The sequence below is a fragment of the Erinaceus europaeus genome, chromosome X, assembly GCF_950295315.1.
Source record: "Erinaceus europaeus chromosome X, mEriEur2.1, whole genome shotgun sequence".
Lineage (NCBI taxonomy): Eukaryota > Metazoa > Chordata > Mammalia > Eulipotyphla > Erinaceidae > Erinaceus > Erinaceus europaeus.
The window spans coordinates 110,421,668-110,449,387 of record NC_080185.1 but is presented as its reverse complement, the minus strand read 5'-3'; the positions used below and the strand labels follow the sequence as shown (position 1 = coordinate 110,449,387).

Genomic DNA, 27,720 nt, shown 5'->3' with positions numbered 1-27,720 from the left:
GGTCTCAAACCCGAGTCACTAAGCATGGTAAAGTGTGTGCTCTACTGGTTAAATTATCTCCCAGCTCCAAATTAAAGTTCTGGTGGACCTAAATTGGGGAGATAGTGCTTTGTAGACACCTAGCATGGGGAGATGAGAAATTGAAGCCATGTGTCAACACTGCAAACCATTAAGCCCCCAATAAAATGATAAAAAGGACATCTTGGGGAAAAATATTTTATTGAGTTGGCCCAAAAGAATCACAAAGGTCTTTAAGTATCAGATGGAGGTAGAAGAGGAAAAAGAAAGAGTGACAGGAAGAAGAATCAGAGAGGTGCAACAGTGTTGATTTTGACAAAAGAGGAAGTGGTTAACGGGTCAAAATATATGGACTACATCTACAAGCTGGGATAAAAGGAAAATCTCTCTCCTTGTGACTACAGAAGGAACACAGCCCTGCAGAAATTTTAATTTTAGCCCAGTGAGACCTATGTCAGACTTGTGACTACAAAACTATAAGCTATGTCATTCTGGGGTCAAGAAATTTGTAGTGATTTGTTATTGCAGCAATAGGTTACTAGTGCAGGTGTCTTAATCTTTCAAAATATACCACTATTCTCCTTTCTACAAGCCAGTTATAAGGATGTCCAAGGAACCTCATTTTAAGGTAAGGTACAGATGGATAAAGTTACTCCTTATATGACGAATAGCTATTGCAATAAAGTATAGCTGTTTGAGAAGAACAGTAAACTATATTATATGGCTTTTTAAAAAACCCTCAGACTTCCATTTCTTGTTGATAATCAATCAGCTCTGGTTTATGGTGGTGCAGGGGATTAAGCCTGGGACCTCAGAGCCTCAGGCATGAATTTTTTTTATACTCATTATGCCATCTCCCAGGCCCTACTCTTATCTTAGCAGTGTCAGTAGATATAGCAAATTAAACAAGTGCCATTCGCCATTCTTAAACTTAGAGGAGAGCTAAGGATGTAAGTGAATCCAAGTAGACTAAATTCCAAAATGCTGCAAGCTCTTTCAGAAGAGGTACACGTTTGCTTTTAACCCTCAAGGAATAGTGGGAGGAGAAGTCTTCCACATATAAAGTTGAGGAAAACTCAGTCTGATTTTTTTCTTACCAGTTATCACTGAGTGGCAGTGCCTACATGACAAATCCGGCACCCCTAGCAGCCATGTTTTCCCTTTGTTTTGTTTGTTTGTTTGTTTGTTTTTGATAGGACAGAGAAATTGAGAGGGGTTGGGGAGATGAAGAAGGAGAGAGAGAAAGACCCCAGATACCTGCAGCACTGCTTCATCCCAAATAAAGCTTCCCATCCCCACCCCCTGCAGGTGGAGACCAGGGGCTGGAACCTGGATCCTTGTGCATATTAACATATTTGTTCACTCAGGTGCACCATCATCTGGTCTCAGTCAGTCTGATTTTTGAAAACCTTTTAATGGTTGAGAATGGAGATGACATGGTAGACTGGATGAGTTCCAACTGCACAGTGAGTGTCTTTACCTACCAAACTTTCACTAGATGCATAATAGAAGTAAACTAAAGGGGGGAGGAATGCAGAGAGCTGACTCCTAAGTGGGCAGGGCCTTGCCTATGATAATACTGTGATCACTTGAAGGCTTAAAGCAGGAGAAAAGAGGGACTTCACTATGAAGGATAACATGTCTTTATCAAGTAAATTGCAAATGATCATAAACCTGATTAGAAATTACCTTTAAGCACCACAAACCCCCCAGTGGAGATCATCATCTGCTGAAGGTTTAAAGTAGGGCAAGAAAGCTAGAAGAATTCCTATCAAGTACACTGCATTAGCTTTCTGGAAACTGGGAAAGAATTTCAGGCCTCAGAGAGAACTGCAAGTGCAGAAAGCTTAAAATAGGTACTGGTAGCAAATAGAAATTTTTAATGAGCCATAAATCATGCAGCAAAGCCACAAAGTAGAGAGCAAGCTCTCCCAGTTTGGACATATGAGAGTCACCCTGACAAGTATAATATATAATGTTCAGGTCACAAATGTTGTTGAAGTCAAGTTCCTGATCTCTGAATCAAATTGTTAAAATCTAGTGATGAAGTAAACCAACTACAGATGGCACAAAGTTCAAATCCTACCATAAAATTGATTAGCTTGCATTTGTCACCTTATCTATTTATTCATGAGAGGAGCTATATCCAATTTGGGGGTCAAATAGTATTATTTTGTTCTGTTGTTTTATATACAGTATCTGGCATAAAATAATTTTAGCAAACAAGAATTGTGTGAATAGAAGAGCTATTATTTAATATATGCAGACACAAATTACACAAATACTAGTTACTAATCAACAGCTTTAAATAATTAGGATAAGTTGACTAAAGGATGTAAAGCCAAAGGAGAGCAGCATGTGTGAACAAGTGTAAAAATTCACTGAAGCCACAAAAAATAAAATAGAAAGATACAAACCATGAGACTATAATTGTAAATATGTACAAGAAATGGAAGCTAATATGGTAATAGCCAGGTGTCATTTAACAACACAGTATACATTTTGAAAAATGTATGGTCCTAGCTGATTTCATCACTGCAAAAATCACAGTGTACTTCCACAAAGCTAAATGGTATAGCCCACAGTGTACTATATAGCCTATAAGGGCGATCATTAAATAGATGGTTAAGCAGTACATGACTATAAACTATGAAGAATTTATTCAAGTTGATTAACAGAATCCACATACCAAGGAAAAGATAAATGATTTTTGCATGAAATCAGTAGATACAACCCAAATTAAATGCAAAGTCTGAAAAAAAATGCAATGATATCCAATATCTATGGCACAATATTCATGTCCTTAAAATTCCAGAACAAGTAGACACAAACAATGGAAAGTATCAGAAGTGGTTACTGAAAACTCTTGAAATTTTATTAAATATATTCAACTACAGATTCAAGAAGGTCAAAAAATATCAAGCAGGATAGATACAAAGCACACCTAGTTTTATAATCATAAACTGGCTGAAAATGAAAGAGTAATTTCAGAGCAGCCAAAAAGGCACATATATAAATAATAAGGTGGCTGGGGAAAGGGCTCAACTGGGAAAACATTAGACTTGCATAAATAATGCTAAGAATCACAGTGCATCTATCATAGGTAGTAAAAGCTAGACGATTTGGAATCATATTCAAAGTGTTAAAAAATCTTGAAAGGGTACAGTGAAAAATTGTGAAGAATTCTCTGGAAAACTTGCACTGTAAAAAATGCTAAAATAAGTTCTTACATATGAATGGAAATGTACTTAATGGACACTCAAATTCATACAAAGTAATTAAAAACAATAGAAATGTTCATGATTTGTATAAATTTTTGAAAATCATTTCAGTCATAATGTAATTAATGAAATAAAGTTTCAAACAAAAATATAAATAAAATAAGTGGACAAACAATAGATAACATTAGTAAGGATGTAAAGCCTTAGAAATTATTTTTTAAATGATAAACCTAACAAAACTGATTTAGAAAATAAAACTGCTAAAATTTACTAAAATCATGAGTAGAAAAACTTGCCAAAGTCCCTACAGACAAAGAAAATGATAATGAAGGATTATCAAATGATGTGCTAGGTATGTCAGGTTACATTTCTTAAAGGAATATAACTTAACAAAACTGGTATGAGATGGAATTTAAAAATCTGAGTATCTACATGTGTAACAAAATGTAAATTCTAAATAAAAGTTCTGTACAGAACAAAAAATTAAAACAAAAAAATGTCAGGAAATTCTTTCTAATAGTAAGTGATAAAATCTAAAATTCTATTAGCAAAGTCTATGTTAATCAAATTTCCATCTCATCCTATGAAGACCACATGATCTTGATATGAAAGTCTGATTATTCCACTGCTAGGTGTTTATCCAAAAGAAATGGAAACATATCTGCAAAAAGACATGTATACATAATATTCTATATGCCATATTCCTAAGAAACAACTTGAATAGCAACCCAAATTTTCACTGTAAGATTAACTTAGCAAAAATGAATTAATTCAACAAAATATGACTTAGCAGATAAAGTGATTGATGCTGATTGTTCAAGCAGGAGAACATGCATGAGTGGTCAACCACCTGCTACTTAGTTGCTAGGAAGCTGCTTAGACACCTGTATAAACCTCGATGGCAAATTCTGTACAGTTTCTCATACAAATATCTAAGGATCCCTTTGAACACAGGGCCTTGCCTGAGCTACCCAGTTTGACCCTCTATATTTTTTAGGCTTCCTAAGCTCTTTAATATAATAATGCACAAAATAAGAACCTTGGCAGTAATTGCTGGAGCACGATAATGTGTTAACTTGTTCCTCATGCATAAATACTATTAATATAAGACAAATTACAAAAATAGTAGCTTAAAGTGAATATAATTAATAGATTCTGTGACTGGGAATTCAGACTGCCCTGAGAATAATTTGTGTTCCAAAATGCCTAGGGCTTCAGAGAGGAAGATCCCTTAGTAAAGTTAATGGCTACAGATTAGAACTCTCTGCCGATGTCTTCACTTCCATTTCTTGCTCTTGGTGCTGGCTGTCAGTCAGGATTTCGGCTGTCTCTGTTAATCAAAACTCCTACGCAAGGCCCCTTCATGCTTCATCAGAGCAGGCTGGCCTCAGGGAAACAGATCTCTTACGCTGAAGTTCAAGGATCCAAAAGTAAATTTCCCACTAAGTATTACAGCAGCTGCCGCAGCAGCAAGAGCAGGAGCAGCATTGTCTGATTACCAAGACTCAGAAGTCAAGAGGTGTCACAGCCACCACACTCGGTTACTTATAAATGAGTCACTTTGTCTGACACGGTTAGCTTTGGAGTGATTGAGGAACGTGCAATAGGAGGTAGGTGAGGAGGGTATCTAGGTCTAAGTAGAAATTTTTTCATTAGTTACTTCATGGTGTCTTTTTAGGTCTTTGTGTTTGCTTGCTACATTTATTGACTCACTGCAAACTACTGTGCACTTTTGCTTTAAGGTATATGCTTCCCCCCAACTTCCGGATACATGTACATAGGCCCTATCTCATGGACCCTGGTCTATATCTAGGTTTTGAGGTTTGTTAAGAAGTGTACCACCCAAAATGGAATTAAGGAGTCCTATGAGCTAGCCAGACCTCCCACCTTCTGCACCCCATAACGATCCTGGGTCCATACTCCCAGAGGGACAAAGAATGGGAAAGCTATCAAGGGAGAGGATTGGATATGGAGTTCTGGTGGTGGGAATTATGTGGAGTTGTGCCCCTCTCATCCTGTGTTCTTGTCGATATTTCCATTTAATAAAAAAAACAATAACAACAACAACAATAATAAAAAATAAATGAGTCACTAAGGTCAATCTAGGTTCAGGGAAACAAAACACATCTCATTTCTTGATTAGAAATGTGTGAATACTTTACAAAATTGCTACATCAGATCTGAAAAGCAAAATTAGGGAAGCTTCTGTCAATTAGTAAAAGAGTCAAATATCGTAACAAAGGAATTACATAGACAAGGCACATATTAAAGTTCAATATTAATTTCACTAGTGTGAAATCTGTTTTTCACATATTACATCAAACAAGCCATTCCTTTGGAAGAAAGTATGTATGTTTTAAAACGGTATTTCCTCTCATTGTCAATCATCATGAGAGTTTGGCAGCTAACACTAAGATGGGTGATGTAACCACTGTGACATTTTCATATGTAGAGTTTGGTAACGGTTACATCTTCTAAATGTAAATGTTCCTTAAAGCAATATTATTTTATTTTGGCAGTTATAAAGAGTTAGGAAAATTAACAAATGTCTCAAAGCATAGTTTTTGCCAAGTCTAGAATTTTGTTTGTTTGTTTGTTTTGCTTTGTTTTTATTTTAGATCTTCTCAAGTACCAGGAAATAAATTCTGACATGTGAGTTACTAAGAAAAATGTAATGAATGGTATCTGGCTACAAAAATACACATTGTTCATAGAGGAGATAAGAAACAGATTTAAGCAAAGGTGCAGTGAGATAGGCTTCATGAGAAACAGTGCCAATGACACTGGGTAGGCTCTATTCAGTGTTGCAGGTTCCTGTGCATGGTTCTTCTTCTAGCGTTTGCCCCTGTGCATAGTAGTGTATATTCTCAACAGGGTGAACCACTGTCTGCCTCCTATTCTATTTATTCAAATAAACACAGTAACTTTATACCCTGATAATTTCAGTAGATCTCAAAACTATTTAATCTATTTGTTCTGATGTTTCTCTCTCTCTTTTTTTTTTTCTTGTGTGCTTCCTTCTATTCCCATAATGTAACTAAAAGTGAAAGTTGACTTTCGCAGTTGTGGCTATCTAAGAAGCAAATGCCCTGAGTGGGAAAATTAACCTTTTATTGGGGGAAATAATCATTTACAGCAAAGTTGTTGACACATGGGTACATCATGTGTACCACCTACTCAAATCCCTGTTCACCATCCTGCACTGGATATAGGATGCCATTCCTTTTTCATCTCCCCCTAATCCAGACTCCTTTGTTGTGCTGCAATACACCACACCAAGTTCAAGCCTCACCCTGTTCCCTTTTCCTTCCCTTGTTTCTAAGTACCACCTAAAAGTGAAATCACTTGGTATTAATTCATCTCTTCCTGATTTATCTCACTTAACCTGATTTCTCCAAGTTCAGATCAAATTATGGAGAAGGATAATATTTCATCTTTTCTTACAACTTAATAGTATTCCACTGTATACATATATACCATAATTTTCTTAACCATGCATCTCTCATTGGGCATCTGGGCTGCTAGTACAAGTTCATCCAACTTTTAAAACTATCATCAGAAGTAAAATAGTAAGGATTCCCTAACTCTCCTTTCTAGAAGTAGAATCACCAGATAGTCTCATTCTTTTACCTTTTTTTTTGGCCCCCGGGGTTATTGCTGGGGTTGTCCATGCACTATGAATCCACTGCTCCTGAAGGCCATTTTTCCCATTTTGTTGCCCTTGTTACCCTTGTTGTTGTCATTGCTGTTGTTGATGATGAATAGGACAGAGAGAAATGGAGAGAGGAGGGAAGACAAAGGGGGGAGAGAAAGAAAGACACCTGCGGACCTGCTTCACTGCCTGTGAAGTGACCCCCCTGCAGGTGGGGAGCCAGGAGCTCGAACCGAGATCCTTACACTGGTCCTTGAGCTTTGCGCCACATGTGCTTAACCCGCTACACTACCACCTGACTCCCATTCTTTTACCTTTTAATAAGTTTAATCACATTCATTTGTACTCCTAAAAAAATATGCTTTTTAGTTCTGTTAAGTTTGGTCCATAAAATGTAATTCCATAGTATGTATCCTGTAATATAATATAGATTTTTCCATTTAAAGTTACTTTGAAATTCCTGCATGATTAGAAAGAGGCAATAAAGTAAGAAAATGCTAAACTAACTAAAGATTTATATGGTAAATCTTTTTCCATTGCATATATTTTTTGAAACAAATCTCTTACATAAGCAAAATATTAACTGTATAAAAAAATGTCCCTGGGTAGGGGTAGATAGCATAATGGTTATGCAAAGAGACTCTCATGCCCAAGGCTCCAAAGTCCCAGGTTCAACCTCTTGCACCACCATAAACCAGAGCTGAACAATGCTCTGGTTAACAAAAAATACAAAAAGAAAAAGAAAAGATGTCCCTCAGATTTCCTACCAGGAATATAGAGAATTTTGCTATGTAATTTTGAAAATGTGTATTACATTTATTTTAAATAGTATATAAGGTATGTTACATATAAATATGTAGCAAAATCCTTAGCTATATTCTTATTGGGAAATACATATACACACATATATGTTTAATATATGCATGTATACAGTTCAGATCTTCTATATAGTCATTGCATAAGCGATTTCCTTAGGAAATTACTATAACATTTTACTTAAAGTGATTTGCTTCTATTTAACACTTTGCCCCATAAGTTACATACATTGATTAATCGATAATGCATACAAAACTAGATTATCACTTTTATGTATGCTTCACTGTTCCTAAAATAAATGCAAAATATTCTTGATAAAAATGTGATTAATGCTGATTTCAAATGTAGCACTTTAATATCCTTTTAAATTAGTTTTTCTATGCCCTTTGTATTATGTGCCAAGGGGTTATATCTTTGTAGTCGGGCTATTTACAATAGCCAGAATATGGAGGCAAGCTAAATGACCAATGACAGATGATTGATAAAGAAATTATGGTTTATAAATTCAATGGAACATTTTTGTAATCAAAAAAGATGAAATAGGTATAATTTGGAACAAAATGAATCAAACTGGGGGGTGATTATGCTTAATGAAATGAGGCAAAGGACAACTACCTGATGGTTCTGTTCATCTGTGGAATATAGATAAGTAAAATAAATGAACTTATAAAAGCAATTGTAATCAAACTATCTCTTGTACTTTGTGAAAACTATGGTAGTTATTGTTGAGGCAGTCACAGAACTCTGAAGATTGTGTGATACCTTACACTTACCATGTAAAATTATGCCTTAAAGAATTATAATTTTGTAAAACTCGGTTAAATCACAAATTAAAAAGGATAAAAAAACTAAGAGTAACATTTTTAGGATTTCACTTTACTCAGTACATATTTCTAACATGTACACAGATAAAATGTAATTGTTTCACTTTCTAACCATCTTTACAAGTGGGAAAACACTTGTAAAGATGCTTTCTTCGGAGAATAAATAAATAGAGTTGGACTTCTCTTCTTACAGGCAGTTTCAGGAGTTGGATTAGGGTTCTAAGTAGTGAGGGCTGAGCAGTAGCTCAGTGGGTTAAACACACATGGTGCAAAGTGCAAAGACCAGTGTAAGGATCCTGGTTCAAGGCCCCAGCTCCCCACTTGTAGGGGGGTTTGCTCCACAAGCACTGAAGCAAGTCTGCAGGTGTCTATCTTTTACTCCCTGTCTTCCACTCCTCTCTCAATTACTCTCTGTCCTATCCAACAACAATGACATCAGTAACAACAATGATAATAACAACAACAACAACAATAAACAACAAGGGCAACAAAAGGGGAAAAGTAGCTTCCCCCTCTCTTACCCACCTCTCTCAATTTCTCTCTGTCCTATCCAACAATGACAGCAATCACAACAATAATAAACAACAAGGACAACAAAAGGGGAAAATCAGCTTCCAGGAATAGTGGATTAGTAGTGCAAGCACTGAGCCCCTGCGATAACCCTGAAAACAACAACAACAACAACAACAACAACAAAAATTCTAAGTAGTAATATTCCAAGGACCAAAGATTTATTCCTAAACTAGAGTTGGCCAATTACAAATATTACAGGACTATCTTTGTATGACCACTCCTCAATTATTGAATCTGATTTCCCAGTACTTTTTCACTCTGATAATTGCCCCATAAGAATTCCAAGTGGGGAAGCAATTACAGAAGCCAGACCTTCTACCTTCTGCATCCTACAAGGACCTTGTGTCCATACTCCCAGAGGGTTAAAGAATAGGAAAGCTATCAAGGGAGGAATGGGATACAGAGTTCTGGTGGTGGGAATTGTGTGGAGTTGTACCCCTCTTATCCTATGGTCTTGTCAATATTTCCATTTTATAAATAAAATAAAATAGAATAAAATAAAGAATTCCAAGCAAGTTTTTAAATCAAGGGATCAATTCTCTTTGAGGAAACATTGCTACAGTAACTCGGAATAAGTGATTCTCTTCAGAGCTAACTAGTTTTAATTTCTGCTCTGGCATTTTAATCATCTCTAACATATATGAAACTATTAAGGCAATTGTGGTTTCTATTGATTCCCAAGGTCATATCTGAGACAGGGTGGAGCTTATTAGAGCCTCAAGGATGAAGAATCTCAGAGCTGTTCCTCGGTGGCTTCCACTGAATGTGTGCCAATTCATCTCTGGATGTTGGTTTCCACAGAAGCAACAGTTGTTCCTGCCCTGCATTACACAGGGCAGTGTATGCTTTATATGTGTCTGATCCCTGCCATGACTTCTTTTAAAAATTTATTTATAAAATGGAAACATTGACAAGACCATAGAATAAGAGGGGTACATTTCCACAGTGCCTACCCCCAGAGCTCCATATCCAATGCCCTCCCTTGATAGTTTCCCTATTATTTATCCCTCTGGACGCATGGACCCAGGAACATTGTAGGGTGCAGAAAGTGGAAGGTCTGGCTTCTATAATTGCTTCTCCGCTCAAGTCTTTCTCAAACAGTTCTTGTTTTACCATTATTAACATGATGTGTTCTTCAGCATGGGGATGCTGAAATGGCACACATGGAAACTTTTCTGTAACCAATTAATATTTCCTATCTGCAAAGTACCCTCATTACTATTTCTTCTCTTCCAAACCAACCCAATCTTGACTCTATAGAGACAGAACTTTTAGAGTTTGAGTTCAATTCTGGAAATTAGTCACAGGCTCCTACTGGCTTGGGTTCATCATTAAATTATCTGGGATTTCTACTCTTCTCATAATTGCTTGACTCTTGAAAATGAACAATCAGATTTTCCAAACTCTTAATAAAAATGGCTTTGTGAAACTTTTAGACTTCAAAAGGTAAGCAATGACTTTTTCTCTTGATCTCCAGATAAAACCTAAGTGTCTGAGAAGTAGAACACTCTGGCAACATAAAAAGACACATTCAAAGGGAATCTCATTAAGAGATTTTGAAATATCTACCAAAACCATGACTTGAAAGAAAATATTTTTATTAAACTCTTAACTTTCCACTAAATTCTAAAAGATATGATTATGAAATACAGCATTAATTCACATATATTTTACTCTTTAAATTCTTTTTTTTTTATTGAGGAAAGCTTTTATTCTAAATAGAACTCTGCCAAATTATTTTTTCCCCTGGTCAAGCTTTTATTTTATTTATTTATTTTTCTTTTTTATTTAAGAAAGGATTAATTAACAAAATTGTACCCCTCCTACCCTATGGTTTTGTCTCTGAATTCTCCTAGGTTGTATTGATCCATATTATTGAGCCACTTTGTAAGTGGCTTATATCATATGACAATTAGCAAATGCCTTGTAATTAGATGTTTTCCCTGCCATACAGACTCTTCAAAGGTTATTTTTGGTTAAAAAATTAATTTATGGGTTAATAAAAGAAACTTAAGCAAAACTAACAACAGATCCTTTATTATATTTTAGATAGCTTGAATGCTGAAAAATAAAACAGTAAAATATTTTCCCTAAGAGCTATACCTTTGTTGAAAACAACGATTACCTAAGGAAATAGTCATTTCAAAAGTTCTAGAATTTGTTTTCAAATACAAAAATAGTTAAACCAGTTATAAAAATGACCACACTTAGTAATAAATGTCACTCACCTAACATTAGCAGTTTTTCTAAATATGTAAAAGTGTGTAAAAATTTCAAAATATTGCATATATTTTTATACATATATGTCATTACCAAATACCTTAGGAATTTCCTACAGTTTCTATTAGGGAACCCAGAATAGTGAAGTATAAGTCACCATGAGCCAAAATCACACGTATAACTAGAGTGTGCTTGGAGTCTCTCCAGATAACCATTTCACATCATAAGCAGAGAACTATTAAAGAAGAAAACCTCCCACATAGCTATGCAATCTTCCCAACTCATGTGAAGTCTTTCTAATTTATCACTCTCCTCCAGTTTAAGTAATAAAATTTCTCATAAAATGACAATACCTAATTCAGTGGGATTACATTTATGATATTGTCTACTATTAACCTACTTTATGTTACTGGATTTGGATAGATTCCCAGGCCTACATCCTTCAGACACTAGTGTGATGAAACTGTTGTGGTTGGTCTGATAGAAAGTTTTTTAGAAATGCTGCTCACATGTAGAGTATAAATGACTAAAACAAAAGAACTTGCAAATATAGAAAAGAGGAAGAAAGAAGATAGCCAAATTGCCTCTTGTAAAATTCGAGAACTAAGATGTTATGGGAGACAAGAGAGTGATGTGACTAGTTTGGGGGCAGGGTCATACAGAACTTTAGTGAAGCATATGGAGACTGGCATGCACAAAGTGTGGGTATAGAAAGACCCCTGAAAACTGGTAATTCTATAAAACAATGTTAAGTCACTAATAAAACAATTGTACCTGTTTCTCAGGAAACTAGGGTGGTTACTTGAAGCTAATATACAGCTAGAGACAACTTTAAATAGGAAAGTGATTACAAGATGGCCAACAGACTTTGAGAGCAAGTTATCTATTTTGCCATTTTGGGTCACGACTGGCCTCTGATAACAGGTGGTCATTCCCCAAAGTGTCTGAAAGTTACAAGAATATAGACAAAAGCATTAAGAATCACTATAGTGGTCTGGGGGGTAGTGCAGTAGATAAAGCACTGGATTCTCAAGCATGAGGTCCCGAGTTCAATCCCCGGCAGCACATGTACCAGAGTGATATCTGGTTCTTTCTCTCTCCTCCTATCTTTCTCTTTAATAAATAAATTCTTTTAAAAAAATCACAGTAAAGTATGGCATGTCAACAAAGCAGGATCTAAGATATGTTTTAGTTTAAATTTATGTTTGTGTCTGTATTTTAATGATTAATGCGATGATAAAAAGTTAGAAAAATTGCTGTTTTTTACATATCTCCCATATGAAAATAGGAAACAAGCTTCACAAATCCCTTTATAACATTCTGTTCTTCCAAACTCTAATTGTATTTACAAAGTCAAGTCTAGTATCTGTTATTATATCCACAACTGTTACAGTTCTAAGAGAACAAAGACTGGTTCAATTGTTTTTATCACTATATCACTGGGACATTTCACAGAAGAGCACATAACTTTAGGAAAAGAAAAATAATGGCACCCCAGTATAAACTGCTAGTGCAATTTTGAAATACATGTGTTGCTGTGAGAAATAAAAATGATCCTATTTGAATTCTGAACCTAAATTAGTAGTCATCAGTTATGGTTTCCTTTACGTTTTAATTTTAACAGCTAGGTGAGATATAATGAGTATAATTTCCTTTTTTTAAATGGTCCTGGCATCTAAAGTACATTTGCCCTTAATGGGGTTAATCTGTCTTTTTCTTTAGTCATTTGATAAGAATGGTGTGCCATTATATTTTGTTTTAGATATTTTTTTTAAAAAAGCTTATATGCAATTTTAATACTTATGGTTAAAATGGAAATTGGGCACCTCAGTATGCTCCATCTAAATTGGTGATGCATTATTTACTGCACAAATAGGTTTGAGAAGGCAAAGCCTTATTTTAGCATTTAGCCATTCCTGAGAGGTCTACTATTTAAAATATGTTCCAGGTAGCATTAAAAATTATGCCACATGTTAAAGTCACTTTATAACTATTCTTCAAAGTATTTATAAATATTAAAACATATCACAGTATGAAATAACTAAAACCAAACTTGTGATTTTATAGAAAATCTGCCATCATGTTCATATACTTATAAATGAAAGAAGACTGGATTGGCAAAGGTAGACTATTTTTCAGTGTTTACAAAGGGAAAAGCTAAGGACAAAGATTTTGAGTACATGGAATGGTTAGCATATGGATGTTAAAACTGAGTTAAGTCGGAGTGGGGCAGTAGCGCAGCTGGTTGAGCACACATGGACAGGCATAGCATCCCGGTTCCAGCCCCCAGCTCTCCACCTGCAGGGTGGTCACTTCACAAGCGGTGAAGCAGGTCTGCAGGTGTCTTTCTCTACCCCTCTGTCTTCCTCTCCTCTCTCCATTTCTCTCTGCCCTATCCAACAGCGAGGACATCAACAATAATAACTACAACAATAAAAAATAAATAAAAAACAGAAGTATACAGAGGATTAAGATTAAGTTTAATTATGTGTTTGATAAGATTTAAGTTATCTAAGTAAAAAATATTATTCATGAGAAAGATGACAAAACGCAATTTTTATTTAGTCAATTACTTACGTATAAGGTATATGTCCTTGTATAGATGACTTTTTTTCTTAATGCTGTAGCAAAAAATATTCTTTTTAACCAATATTAGTGTTTCTTCTTTTAAGAAACACATATTTCTTTGCCCTAAGCATTTATGTTTGTGATAGAAGAAATACACATTTTGTTCAATAAAATAGGGGAAAGTAGCATATATTATACTCAAGACCATTTTTTAAACTTCTAATAGAAATTCTCAGGTTCTTTTTCTTATTTTACTTAGTGATCACATACAAAGAGATACAGTAGAGATCTTCTAAGTCCAAGAGTGACTACAACATGAAATCATGGGATCAAAGAGTTCTGGCTAAAACTAAATTCAATAGCCAAGATTATGTCATAAAAGAAATATATGAGTAAAGAATAAATATACCTTCTAGCATATCAAATTTCTGGATATGTTTTATAAAAATAAAATGTTTATATCTGTAATAATTAGAGGATATGTGTACATTTAAATATGCATGTTTACATATTTATATGTGCATACACCTTGTGGTTTTATGTAAAAATCTGTTTAAAACCAAGTTTTAAGTTATAGCTCAGAAAATATCAATTTCCATTAACTATTCTTTCATATAGAGTTTTAAACCTCTTATTTAAATATTTGGTCTGATCTTGCCCATGTAATCTGTGCCATAAATGTACATTTTTAGGAATACATTTGCATTTTAATAGTTGATATGACAGATGGAGGCACAAAGAATTTCCATTATTTATATAGGTCTTCTTTTGCATCTTATAGGACAGTTATCAATCAAAGTTTGTAGCTAATCTGAAAAATTGATATAACTAGAATGGATTGATTAATCAACCTTAAATTTAAAAATGAAGTCATATTTTGAAAGTTGGATTAAAACTGTGATGGTTGATTTCTTTTTTATATCTTGCTACAAAATAAATAGAATGAACAAGGAAAAAGGAATCAATAATAGATAAAATTATAGATCATTCTTATGGCAGATTAGTAGAATTTTTCAATTCTAATAATTTTTTTTACTTAAGATGGTTTAAAATTATTAGTATGTGATCCTATATAAAATGTGCTTAATAACTAACTTCAAGTTAAATTTAAATAAAAAGATAAATTACATGGAAATGCCACACTCATCTTAGCATGCCTCGGTATTCAACTATAGTTGTCATTTATTCTTAATTTATTCTTAGGGTATGGAGAAGTACTAAGGAGCCTCAGGTAAAAAGCCTGTGCTGAACAACTAAAGTGGTATCACAAAAGCTGTGGGAATTTAATGCAAATCAACAAAATTGCTGATTAAAGAGATTTCTCATGTTAGTCAATTTTAGAGTTACAAGAAGCAAACTGTAAAAAAAAAACTGTAAAAATTACATTAGTAATTATGAGATTCTTGTAGTGCATTACAATGTACCTATTATCTTCTGACATTATCACCTTTTGGCATAATTTTTTAAAAACTAGGTTATAAAAACAAAAAAATAATTTCATATAGTAATATCAAGAATAAAAGTTGTTATAGACTACAAAAAACAAATATAAAAGTATGACTCTTTAAAATCTATTCATGTCTGGGTTTTTGTTGCTAAATCTACTTATCACTTTATTTTACTTGCTTAATTGACTAAATTGAGACATAAGATGTTTTAAATTACATGTGTAGGATCCTAATAATATTTTTGTTTAAATAATTTAATGTTCATTCCCTATCTGTTACAGAAATTTTTTATTCAGCATCCCAATTTATATGCTGATATCCTAATTCCCAATGTAGCTTTTTTTAAATTAAATGAGATCATAAGAGTGAGAACCAGATCCCAAGTGCCATCTGTTAATACAATCACATAAAATCCTGATTTGTGTGTCAATGAGTTAATTCTCTTTGACACTGAATCCAATAAGACTATAGATTTAGAGACTGGATGATAAGTGGACTACATCTAGTAAGATATCCTAGGATATGGTCATGCTGGGAGAATAATACAAGAGCTTGGCACATGCTTCTGCCAGATGCGATTTTGGCAAGTTATCTCTACCACTGATATTTTCTTAGTTGTTTACAAGTATACCCCCTATTGCTTCTTGTCCATCTTTCCCCAGTTTCAACATCACATTTTGAAGTGAACTTTATGCTGAAAATTATTTACTTCATTATGTTATATCATTGAATTATTTAATTTATTGGAACTTTCAGTGTGAATAAAATTGCATTAGCCAAAAAGTAAAGGGTACCAGAAAACAAGTAGTCTCTTTCTTGACACAAACCCACAGAGAAGGGCTGTGAGAACAAGGCAAGGAGAGAAAGAGGGCTATCATCAGTAACTGACTTAGATCTTAGATCCTAAATCCCCAGAACTGTAGTGGAGTAAGTTGCTATTGGTTAAGTCACCTGTTCTATGGAGTTTTGTTATGACAGCTTTATCAGACTGATCCACTGTTTTTGAAAACCAAAAATTCATTCCTCAGTTTGAGACTCCATTCTCAATGGTACAGTCATTTTGTTTGAAATATATTCCATAGAATGCTCTCTTGGGTAATAGCTAATTTGGCTGTAAATAATTTTTGGCTTTTGCTAACATATGATGAATTCTTATGTTTACAATAAATATATACTCAGTAGTACATTCTTCTCAGACTTTAAGGTTTCTTATATGCAGCATTATGGGAAAGAATGTTTTCCATGCTCTTATTCCAATATTCCAAAATTATGTTCCATGGAAAAGAATATTTTCCAGTGTATTTGTTTTCCCTTGTATATAATTTAATGCTTCTGCTGAATGTTTGTAATCTCCATCCTTAAACGTACAAATACATTTAAAGATACACAATAGTTTTCACCACCTTTCAATAATTTTGCCAGGTACAATTTGTCTACCTTTTCACACTGCATTCTTTTATTACTTTTTTTTTTTACTGAGATCAAATAGATTTCTCTAGTAAATCTTTCACTTTCACTCTAAGTAAATCTTCCACCTTCTGCTTCAGCTTCTGCTTCCACCTTTTCTTTAAGAACATTAATTCTAAACTTATTTCAATCCACTATTTTTCCTCACATTCAGTAATAAATATTGCTGCTCTGATTTGTGTGTCCATTTCCTATATATTTATAAGAGGTTCTCACATTTGTCTTTTATGTTTTACAATTTTTTTGTTAGTTGCTTATATCTTATATAATCATGGAAGTTTTCTCTATGTCAAGACATGGGATTTTTTTTTTTAACTCCATGGTTATCACTGGGGCTCAGTGTCAGCACTATGAATCCACTGCTCTTAGTAGCCATTGTTTTCCACTTTAATCAGAAGGACAGAAAGAAGTCAAGAGAGGATGAGAAGATGGAGAGGGAGAGAGGAAGACACCTGCAGACCTGCTGCACTTCTCATGAAGCTGACCCTCTGAAGGTAGAGAGCGGGGGCTAGAACCCAGATCCTTGTGTAGATCCTCGCACTTTGTACTTTGTGCTTTAACCAGGTGCACCACTGCCTGACCCCAAGACATGGAATTTTTTAATGCCTTCTACCAATCTACCCTATTTGACCTTAAATACTGTTTGTATCACTGTTATTGCCCAGTCATATAACTGCTATATAATTTTCTCTGTTATCAATCTTTAACACCATTTTAACTTGTGTTTCCTTATAAACAGAATATATCTGAGTTTTACTTGTTTTAATTACCACTCTAATAATCTATATTTAAATAGTCAAATTAGCTTATACATATCCATAGTGTTCCTGATATGTTTATATGTATTTTTGCCATCATAATTTTTCTACTTTACATGATATCTTACATTTTTACTTAAAAAATAAAGATATATTTATTTATGGGAGAAAAAGAAAGAGAGAGAGAGAGAACTAGAGCATCATTCTAGCACATGCAATTTTGGGGACTGAATTCAGGGCTCATTCCTATGAGCCCAAGACTTTGTCCACTGTACTACCTACCAACTCCCTTTTCATTGTTATCTGTTTCTTCAAGTTTTACTTTTATAGTTTCCTATTGATCATAAGTCTCAGTGATTATTATTTCTTTTTTATATAATGGACTATAGAAATATACTATACACGGGGTCAGACAGTAGCACAGCAAGTTAAGCGTTAAGCACACATGACGTAGAGTGCAAGGACCAGCATAAGGATTCCAGTTCCAGCCCCCGGCTCCCCACCTGCAGGGGGGTCGCTTCACAAGCAATGAAGCAGGTCTGCAGGTGTCTATCTTTCTCTCCCCCTCTCTGTTCCTCTCCTCTCTCCATTTCCCTCTGTCCTATCCAACAACGACAACATCAACAACAGCAGCAATAATAACTACAACATTAAAACAACAAGGGCAAAAAAAGGGGAAAATAAGTAATAATAATAATAATAAATTTTAAAAGAAAGAAATATACTATACAAAAATGTTTTTAAAATACACAAGTTTCTCCAACCAAGTTCAGAAACAAACCATTACAAATATATTTCAATGTGTAAAGAACTATTGGGAGTCAGGTGGTAGCACAGAGGGTTAAGCACACGTGGCGCAAAGCACAAGGACGGGCATAAGGATCCCAGTTCAGCCCCCACTCCTCACCTGCAGGGGAGTCACTTCACAGGCAGTGAAGCAGGTCTGCAGGTGTCAATCTTTCTCTCCCCTTCTCTGTCTTCCCCTCCTCTCTCCATTTCTCTCTGTCCTATCCAACAACGATGACATCAATAACAATAATAACTACAACAACAATAAAAAACAAGGGCAACAAAACTGAAAATAAATAAATATAAAAAAGAACTATTATTTAGAGATAAGAAGCTGTAACCATATGAGACTTGTAGTATAAACCATTTCTTATTTAATAAAGTAGTCTTTAAAAGGAGTTGGAAGGTCAAAGAAATCAAGCAAAAAAAAACAACAATATATTTCAAGGTTCTTACATAGTTTTTCCATACAACTGCCCTCTTTTTGCCAGAAGTCATCTCTCTGCTGGGACTGATGTTTATCATCCAATTATTTTTTTGTAATTTAATAGTATGTGTATACATTTATTTAAATGTTACTATATTATGATGTTTAAAACCTAATTTAAAGCATAGTGTAGAGAGCAAGGAGGTGGCATAATGGTTACACAGTCTTTCATAACTGAGGCTCTGAGATCCTAGGTTCAATCCCCTTAACCACCATAAGCCAGAGCTGAGCAGTCCTCTGATCAGTTAGTCTCCCTCTCTATATATCTCTCTGTTATATCTCATTAAAATAAAAAAGGTATCTTTAAAGTATCAATAGTATAGGCCTACTTTTAATAATCTGCTTTTCACTCAAAGTTTGTTTTTCAGCATGCACTATGTTGACATTGAACACAAAACTTACGAGCATCCTCAGACTCTATTCACTGCCCCCTCCAATTGTGTCTGTCTTTCTGAACACACCACACAGGCCAGAGAACAATCAATCATATACCTCTGCTAGACACTCTTCCTGGGAACCTATCACACAGCCAAGTAGAACTACCCAGTACCAAAAATAAAAATTCAGTTCCTCCTACTGTTTCCATAGTTCCATGGAACAATTTACTATAAGATTAGCAATGGGTCACATTGATTTCTCTGAGGCACAGTTGTGTCTCATGTGCTATGCAGAGAAATCTCAATGCTAAGTGAATCCATATGCTGAACAGTCTTCAGTGTCTCTTCTTAAGAGGGAAACACAAAAGCACAGTTAAAAGGTTAACACAATTTAGTTACACACCTTTACTTCTCTTTTTCTCATGTACACTGTCTTAGGTTTCTATCTCTCAAATACATTATTAGCTATTTAGCAGAGGTGCCACAAAAATAATATTAAACGCTGTTTCCTTTTCCACTCATTTATTATTTTTGTATTTCTAGCTATAAACCTACAATTTGTGTATTAAGATTCACAATTAGTGAGCTTTATGCTCTTTCCTCAGCTTAGACTACTGTCTTCATAACATCTACAATTCCCCCCCTTCCAATTTCTCCTCCCTGTTTCAGCCAAAGTCTACTTCATTTCTTGGATGTACTATTTCTGTAAATGGATAATCTCATGAATTTGGAAACCATTCTCACTCCTTGTACAAAATCCAATGATTTACCAGATCTATAAATTCTACTTCTAAACATTTCTTTAATTCACTTCTCTCTTCAATTCCCTATTTCCATGGCCCAAACGTGTCAGTCAACATCTCTTATCTGGACCATTTCAATCATATCCCAAGTGGTCACTCTCTTCCTTTAATCTCTGTAACCTCTAAGTCCAACTTTGATCTTACTGCCAAAATACTAATGTTAATGTGAAGTCAACATTTGATAAAGATCTCTTCAGTAACTTCACTGACAAAACTACAAAATATAACCCCAGCTCCTAGCAATGACTTTTGTGATCATTCTCATCCTATGTTTTTTAACATGTCGAGTATTTTCACATCTCACTCATATTTTTGCATTCTAACTCACCTACTTGAAATAGCCCTCTCAATAGTCTTTCTAGTAAATCCCTATCAATCTTTAAGATACAGCTCAATATTCTTGTCACTTTTTTATTTTTACCAGAGCACTGCTTAGCTCGAGCTTATAGTGGTGCAGGGGAATTGAACCTGGGACTTGGGAGTCACAGGCATGAGAGTCTCTTTGTATAACCATTATGTTATTTACCCCTGCCCTTCTTTTCATTTCCTGATGACTACATCACTACATCTAGAATGATGATTAAACTCTCTTTGTGAATCTCTTACACAGTTTCAGTAGACATATTCTCAAGGCTAAGGGAAATAAATGAGAAATTTCTAAGTATCTTTGCACATCTCTGGGTTAAGTCTACCATCCTACTAGCCAAATCAAGTCAAAAGAGTTCAGAATCAAGAAGTAGAGCAGGAAGACCTGTCAGAATAATGAACCACAAGGGTCTATGAAAAAGGAAAAAATACAAGAAAAATTTTAAAAGTTTTGGCCACTGACAATTGATTTACCATACACCATGAAGATTAATTCCTGAAAAGATATGGGTTCCATTAGATCTTTATCTTAAAGCACACCTAGTGGGTATCCACAGTGATTAAGTACCCAAATCTACCTGGCAGTATACTCTAGTCCTGGAGAATGACTAGAGTATATCAGACATGAGAGAAAATCATGAGCTTGTGGAAGCAATGCTCAGTTTTAATATTACAAGATCTCCCTGGAAGCTACTCTCATGATTTTAGTGGTCTCTACTTGTCACTATTTGTAACAGGTGCACTTTACAAAGCTCAGTGTTGATTGAGATTAACATAAAGTATTTGTGGTGGAATAAAATGAAGGCAGATACTATAAAATACTATAAAACATAGTAATTGTTGCTACAAGCTCAAAGAATAGGTCATTGTGTTTTGCTCTTTCTGTCAGTCTACTAAGTTAACCGAATCTAAGTTCCATATAAAATCAGATTAAAATGCATATTAGCAATTCTATTTTTCACATATGAAGAAAACACCTTTAAATTTTTGTATTAGATTATCTTTCAGAGCCTTAATGAATACATAATGAGTATGTATTCACATTAGAGTCATAACTGAGTGACAGGCAAAACATGTTTACCCAGCAGGTTCTTTGCTTGTAGTCTAGCAAATTAAGCAGATGGTTCTGCATGCTTTTCTTCAATATATGTTTGAATAAAGCTATATATCAAATGAACTTCACAGATATCAAGACACTTAGACTTGAACATGAATGGACCTGTCACTGAAAGACAATCTTAAGTAAATCATAAATTACTACAAGGTTTGGGGCTGGGTGGTGGCACATTTGGTTGACAACACGTTATAATGTACAAGAACCCTGGTTCAAGCCCCCCCCCCATCACCACCTGCACAGGGAAGCTTTGTGAGTGGTGAAGTAATGCTGCAGGTCGGCCTCTCTTTCTCTCTCTCTCTCTCTCTCTCTCTCTCTCTCTCTCTCTCTCTGTGTGTGTGTGTGTGTGTTCTTTATTTCCCACTTAACTCTCAATTTCTATCTCTATCCAGTAAATAAAAGCTAAAAAGTTACTATAGGGTTATCATGAAGTCACAGTGTTGACTTCACCCACAGTTTTCCTTTTTTTTTTTTACTCTTGGAGGCTTTATATTGTCACTATCATTTCTACTCTTTAGTCCTCTCAGAAGCTGTCATATTTACATAAATGTGATAGATGCTCTAATTCTTGACAGGAGGAATAAGATCATATATAGAGAGAGCCACCCTGAAGTGAAGAAGTCACATTGATCATACCAGTAAGCAAGCAGAGGACAACATTACAATTGACATCTAGGCAAACAAGCAGTTAAAGGAGAACACACCAGAAATATCCGATGCTCTATTCTCTTGGATAATAGCTAAATGTTATATTAATGATACTAACATTACTAATGGTAATGTCAAACTATTCCTTGACCTCTGTCTATATGTTCAGTACCTATGAAGTGTATTTCCTGTTATTATTCAAGGGAGTCTTACTTCCCCACAGTATAGAAACAGACCCCCATCGGCAGGAGGAAGCTTCATGAGTAGTGAAGCAGGTCTGCAGTTGCCTCTTTCTCTCCCCAGTTCTCCCCCTACCCCCTTTCAATTCCTCTTTGTCTTTATCCAATAATAAACAAAATATTTTTAAAGGACACAGTCTCAGAGAAGATACTATTCATAGTCACATAGCTAGTGAGAAAAAGGTACAAATTAAAAGTTAGTAAAACTATGTTTTCTGCTTTTGTGCACATAGGTGTCATTTCCTAGGAATCCTTTGTTATATAGGCCACCAAGAAAATTATCTACCCCAATTTTAAAGAGGATTTGGGTACAAGATTAATTGCAACATCAATTTTAGCCCATAATGGCACTCAAAATTCACATAAGATAAATTGCAAGGCATACTGAGTCCCATGTGATTTGACAAGATAAGGGACAAGTGTTTAAATTCATTTTTACTTATTTTTAAATAGGTCATATGACTATATACCCACTTATACTGGTTATTTTCTAAAACTTTATGCAAATCTTTTTTTTTTTCTGTGTCATATTCTATTCTAGGCCCTAGGAGGTCGGCCACTATAGAGAACATTATCCAGCTTGTATCCTGGGTTCTGGCTGCAGGCTCCAGGAGATTGGAGTAAGTATTTCTGTCGGCTCTCTCTGTAGAACCTCACCCTAACCCTATGCTAAAGATTATACCTACTGTCTTTGGGTAATTTAAAGTGTAAAAAAAGAAAAATAAAAAAGGCCACAGGAGCAGTGGATTTGTACTGCCAGCACTGAGCTCCAGCGATAACCCTGGAAGCAAAAAATTAATTAGAACAATAATAAACTAACAGTTAAGGGTTACCTAAAAGCATCAGAGAATATATGAAGTACCTGCAGATAGTGAATATGTAATAATAAATTTTTAGTAGAAATCAAGTGCTTATCTTTGAACTCTGATAATAATCTATGATAATATGTATTCAGAAATATTTAGTGGAAGTATTTAATAGATTATTTTCAAATATGAATCAACTACAACACTGGATTTACAACTATCTCAAGTTTGAAATAATTTTTCACAAATGTGATTTTCCTTATATTTAAAAGTTATTAAAACCTATGGAAGGGCCAAGGAGATGACTCTTTGGACCAAGTACATGCCTTGATGGTGTATGAAACATAGGTTTGGTCCCCAGTTCTACGGATAGCACTAGGGAGGCGCTCCGTGGATGGTGGAATGGTGCCACCTTTCATGTCGTTTTCCTCCTCTTAAAAAAAAAAAAAAACTGACCACAGAGGTGGCACAACAAAGCACAGGACTTGCAAGCATGCAGTACTGGATTTGATCCTCGGATTCACATGTCAGAGTGATGCCCTGGTTCATTCATATTTTTTGCCTCTCTCTCCCTCTCTCACTAGTAAATAAATATTTTAAAAACATGTAATTTAAAATTGGGGCTAGGAAACCATTCAGTGATATCCTGATATACAAGGTCTTGGCTTCATTCCCTGGCACCACATAAACCCTGTCCAATTTCAATTACAATTGCTGGGGAGAGACAACATAATGGTTATAAAACAATTTTCATGCCTGAAGCTCTGAGCTCCCAAGTTCAATACCCAGCATTACAATAAGCCAGGAATGAACAGTGCTCTGATTAAAAACTAAAGTTTCAATTACAATTATAATATATTCTAGCCTGTTAGCTTACTGTTAATATGGACAATCATGCCTTAGTTCCTTCTGCTTGTAACAGTAACCTGACATATTTTAGAAAATAAGTTAAAGGAACTAGATAAAAATCTCAATGCATCACTTACAGAATATTAGCTACAGGGTGAACCAGAGTGAAGAGGACTTGGGTCAAAACACTGAATAACTAAGATGGGGTATCCAGTGCACATGTGAGTTAGTAACAATCTATGGATTCGACATTTTAAAGTGGCTTTCACATGACCTACCCTGAGAGGGCAGGGAGGTACTCAAGCATTCTCCCACATCAACTTCATAACGTATGTAGAGGATCTCTACATCTCTTTATGAATACTCTTACCAACCACAGGAAATTGTTAGAGCTACTGTAGTACCCTGGCAACTCAAGTCTTTTTGTTAATGTGGCACCAGGGAATTAACCTAGGGTCTCATCCATATACAACGCCACTGCTGAGAGTGGCCTCCCCAGCCCAATATTTCTTCATCCTTTATTTGGAGAGACACAGAGAGGAGAGAGACACCACAGAAATGTTTTATCATTCATGGAGTTCCCTAGGGTCATTCATGGTGCTCCCACGTGGTGGCATGGCTCAAACCCAGGGCTTCACACAAACAATGCCTGCTCTGTACCAGGTGAGCTATCTTAAACTCTAATCAGAGTCCTACCTTAAGTTATTACAGAAAACACAACTGATACTATGTCAGAAAATAGTGCATGCAAATTATGTTTATCACATAATATATAGGCAAATTCACTCATTTCATAATAATTAAGAACCTCTCAATAAATGTGAATGTGTTTACTTTCTATGAACAGGGTATCTCCCTAGACACTATAAGGGATACAGAATTGGTCAACTTGGATGGTGTTCTACCCTGGTACACATACCATCTAGTAGGGAAGAATAAATCCGTGTTGTTAATTCAGTCATGCATTCATCACTAAAATTTATTTACACCTGACTTAATAGGCTTTAGGTAACATACTGGAAACATAAAAATAAATAAGCCATGGGCTCCTGTTTTCAGTAAGTTATCCTCTGTTATAATTTGCCTGTTTTCTGACTTGCTATAATATGTCTAGATTCCCACTGAACTTTGTTCAGACATCTGTTGCAATTTTTATAATTATGAATTATGAACCAATCTCTGACTATTTATGCAGTGCATTATCCACATTATGCTGTTTTACACATAGACTAGGAACCATGCAAGGAGTCATGCTAAAGATTTATTGTTAAATTGTTCCCATTTTATAGCAATCTTCCAGTTTAAGGTGAGTTATGAGTCTTATTTTATAAACTGCTAAAATAATTCCTTCTGGCTCACAGACTTCACTACTGTTTTTTAAATCTATTTGTTTATATGACACAGAGAGAAGAGAATGAGAGCAAGAGAGCCCAGAGCACCACTCAGCTCAGGCATATGTAGTATCAGGGATTGAAACTATAGTACCAGGCATGCAAGTCCTGTACTGTACTGCTGAGAAATCTACCTTGGCTTAACTGTGAAACTATTAAAGCCCTGAAATATAAGACAGAGGAAAACTAAGGTGGCCTTCAGTCAGGCAATGACTTCTGCTTGTCAACAGGGTTATCAATGGCACTCAGTGCCTGTATGGCCACCAGTCACAGTGACCTTTGTTTACTGTCCTCTAAAGGAAGGGTTAGAGATGAAGAAGGAACTAGAGACAGAGAGAGGAGAGACACTGTAATGCCCCTCCACTACACATGAAGTTTCCTCCCTGTGTATGTTCCTATGTGGTGGCCTGGGCCTCGAGCCCAGATCCTTGCATATAACATATTGTAACGTGTGTCCCACCAGGTTAGTCACCTGTTGGCCATCCAGGCAGTGACTTTTTAGAGATAATTCCCAAAGGCATCCTTCATGAAAAAATTAAATGCTAAACCTGATTTCATTAAATTTTAAAAGCGTCTGCTCTGCAAGACATTCAGAATGCAAACTGGTGCAGCCCCTCTGGAAGGCTGTATGGAGAGTTCTTAATCAAATCAAAATGGAAGTACCTTATGATCTAGAAATACCACTCTTAGGAATGTGTCCAAAAGATACCCAAACACTAATTCAAAGGGACATGTGCACCCCTATGTTCATGGCTGCATTATTCACAATAGCCAAAGAGTGAAAGCAGCCTAAATACCCATCAACAGATGTCTAAAGAAATTATGGGATATATACTGCAATGTGAAATACTACTCTTGCAGTCAAAAAATATAATTTTGTGTCCTTTGGGACAAAATGTATGGAACAAGAGGTGATTATGCTTAGTGAAATATGAAAAACAACTACCAGATGGTTTCACTCATATGTGGAATCTAGAGAACTCATACACATGAACTTGAAAATATAAAAGCAAGCAGACTGTTTCTACGACTTGTGAGAACTGTGATGGTTATCTCTGGGAGGTGGAAGGGTGAAGACAAAGAACTTTGGTGGCGGGTGTGGTGTGGAACTATACATTGCAATCTTAAAATATTATAATCCACTATTAACCACAAATAAAAAATGAAAAGAGACATTAAGAGAGAATAAGACAGGTCACAAATAGGAGAAATCTTTGTAAAAGACATCTGATAAAGGATTATTATCTAAAATTATAAAGAACTCTTAAAACTCAAAATAAATAATGATAGTGAGTAAAAAATAATCAAAGACTCAGCTTTAGTTAATATCCAATTTATGATTTAATTTGCAACCACCACAAGGTAGAAAAATTTATGGGGATTTAAAAAGTCACTAATAAGTTAAATGAAAATGTTACCTGCACTGCCTGTCAAATATTAGCGGTACCTGGTTCATATAATTTCATTTTACAGAAAAAAAAATACTTGAGATTTTAGAATGAAAAGCTGAGTGGCAGCGTACCAAGTAAAGCACACATGTCATAATGGTTTGAATCCCAGGTCCTTTCCTACAGGGGGGAAGCTTTACAAGAGGAGGAGAAGGGTTACATAAGTCTGTCTGTCTCCTGTCTCAATGTGTCTGTCTCTATCCAAAATAAATAAGTAAAATACATTTTTATCGTCACCTGGGTTATTGTTGGGACTCAGTGCTGGCACTCTGATGCCACAGTTCCTGGCAGCCATTTTTTCCTTTTTCTTCTACTTTATTGGATAGGATAGACAAATTGAGAGGAGGAGGAAGACATAAGAGGGAGAGAGAAAGGTAAGAGGTGGGCCAGGTGGTGGCACACCTGTTGAGCACATGTATTACAATACACAAGGACCTGAGTTCAAGCCCCCGGTCCCCCATCTGCAGGGGGAAAGCTTTGCGAGTGGTGAAGCAGTGCTGCAGGTATCCCTCTGTCTCTTTCCCTCTCTATCACCCCCTTGCCTATTGATTTCTAGCTGTCTCGATCCAATAAATGAAGATTTAAATTTTTATTAAAAGATAAGCTACCTACAGACCTACTAGTGAGGATGTAAAACTAGAATCCTTAGTCACAGCTGGTAGGAATGTAAAATTGTATAGCCACTTTTGAAACAAGTGACCCTTTTACTTTTTTTTTAAAATCTAACAGCAGCCACTCTGCCTGAGTCAGCTTCTGTTTTTTGTGTTTTTTATTTTTTATTTATTATGTAATACCCCCTTTTGTTGCCTTCATTGTTTATCATCATTGTTGTTATTGC

At 35.3% G+C, this 27,720-nt stretch overlaps 1 protein-coding gene across 1 annotated transcript in view; it reads left to right on the top strand.

Annotated features, from left to right (window-relative positions):
- Positions 1–27,720, top strand: part of LOC103127157 (melanoma-associated antigen B18-like) — a 94,954-nt gene that overhangs the window by 28,801 nt on the left and 38,433 nt on the right. Inside the window, exon 2 of the mRNA XM_007538050.2 lies at positions 22,930–23,008. The gene's annotated coding sequence lies outside the window, so the exon portion shown is untranslated. The remainder of the gene's footprint in view (positions 1–22,929; positions 23,009–27,720) is intronic.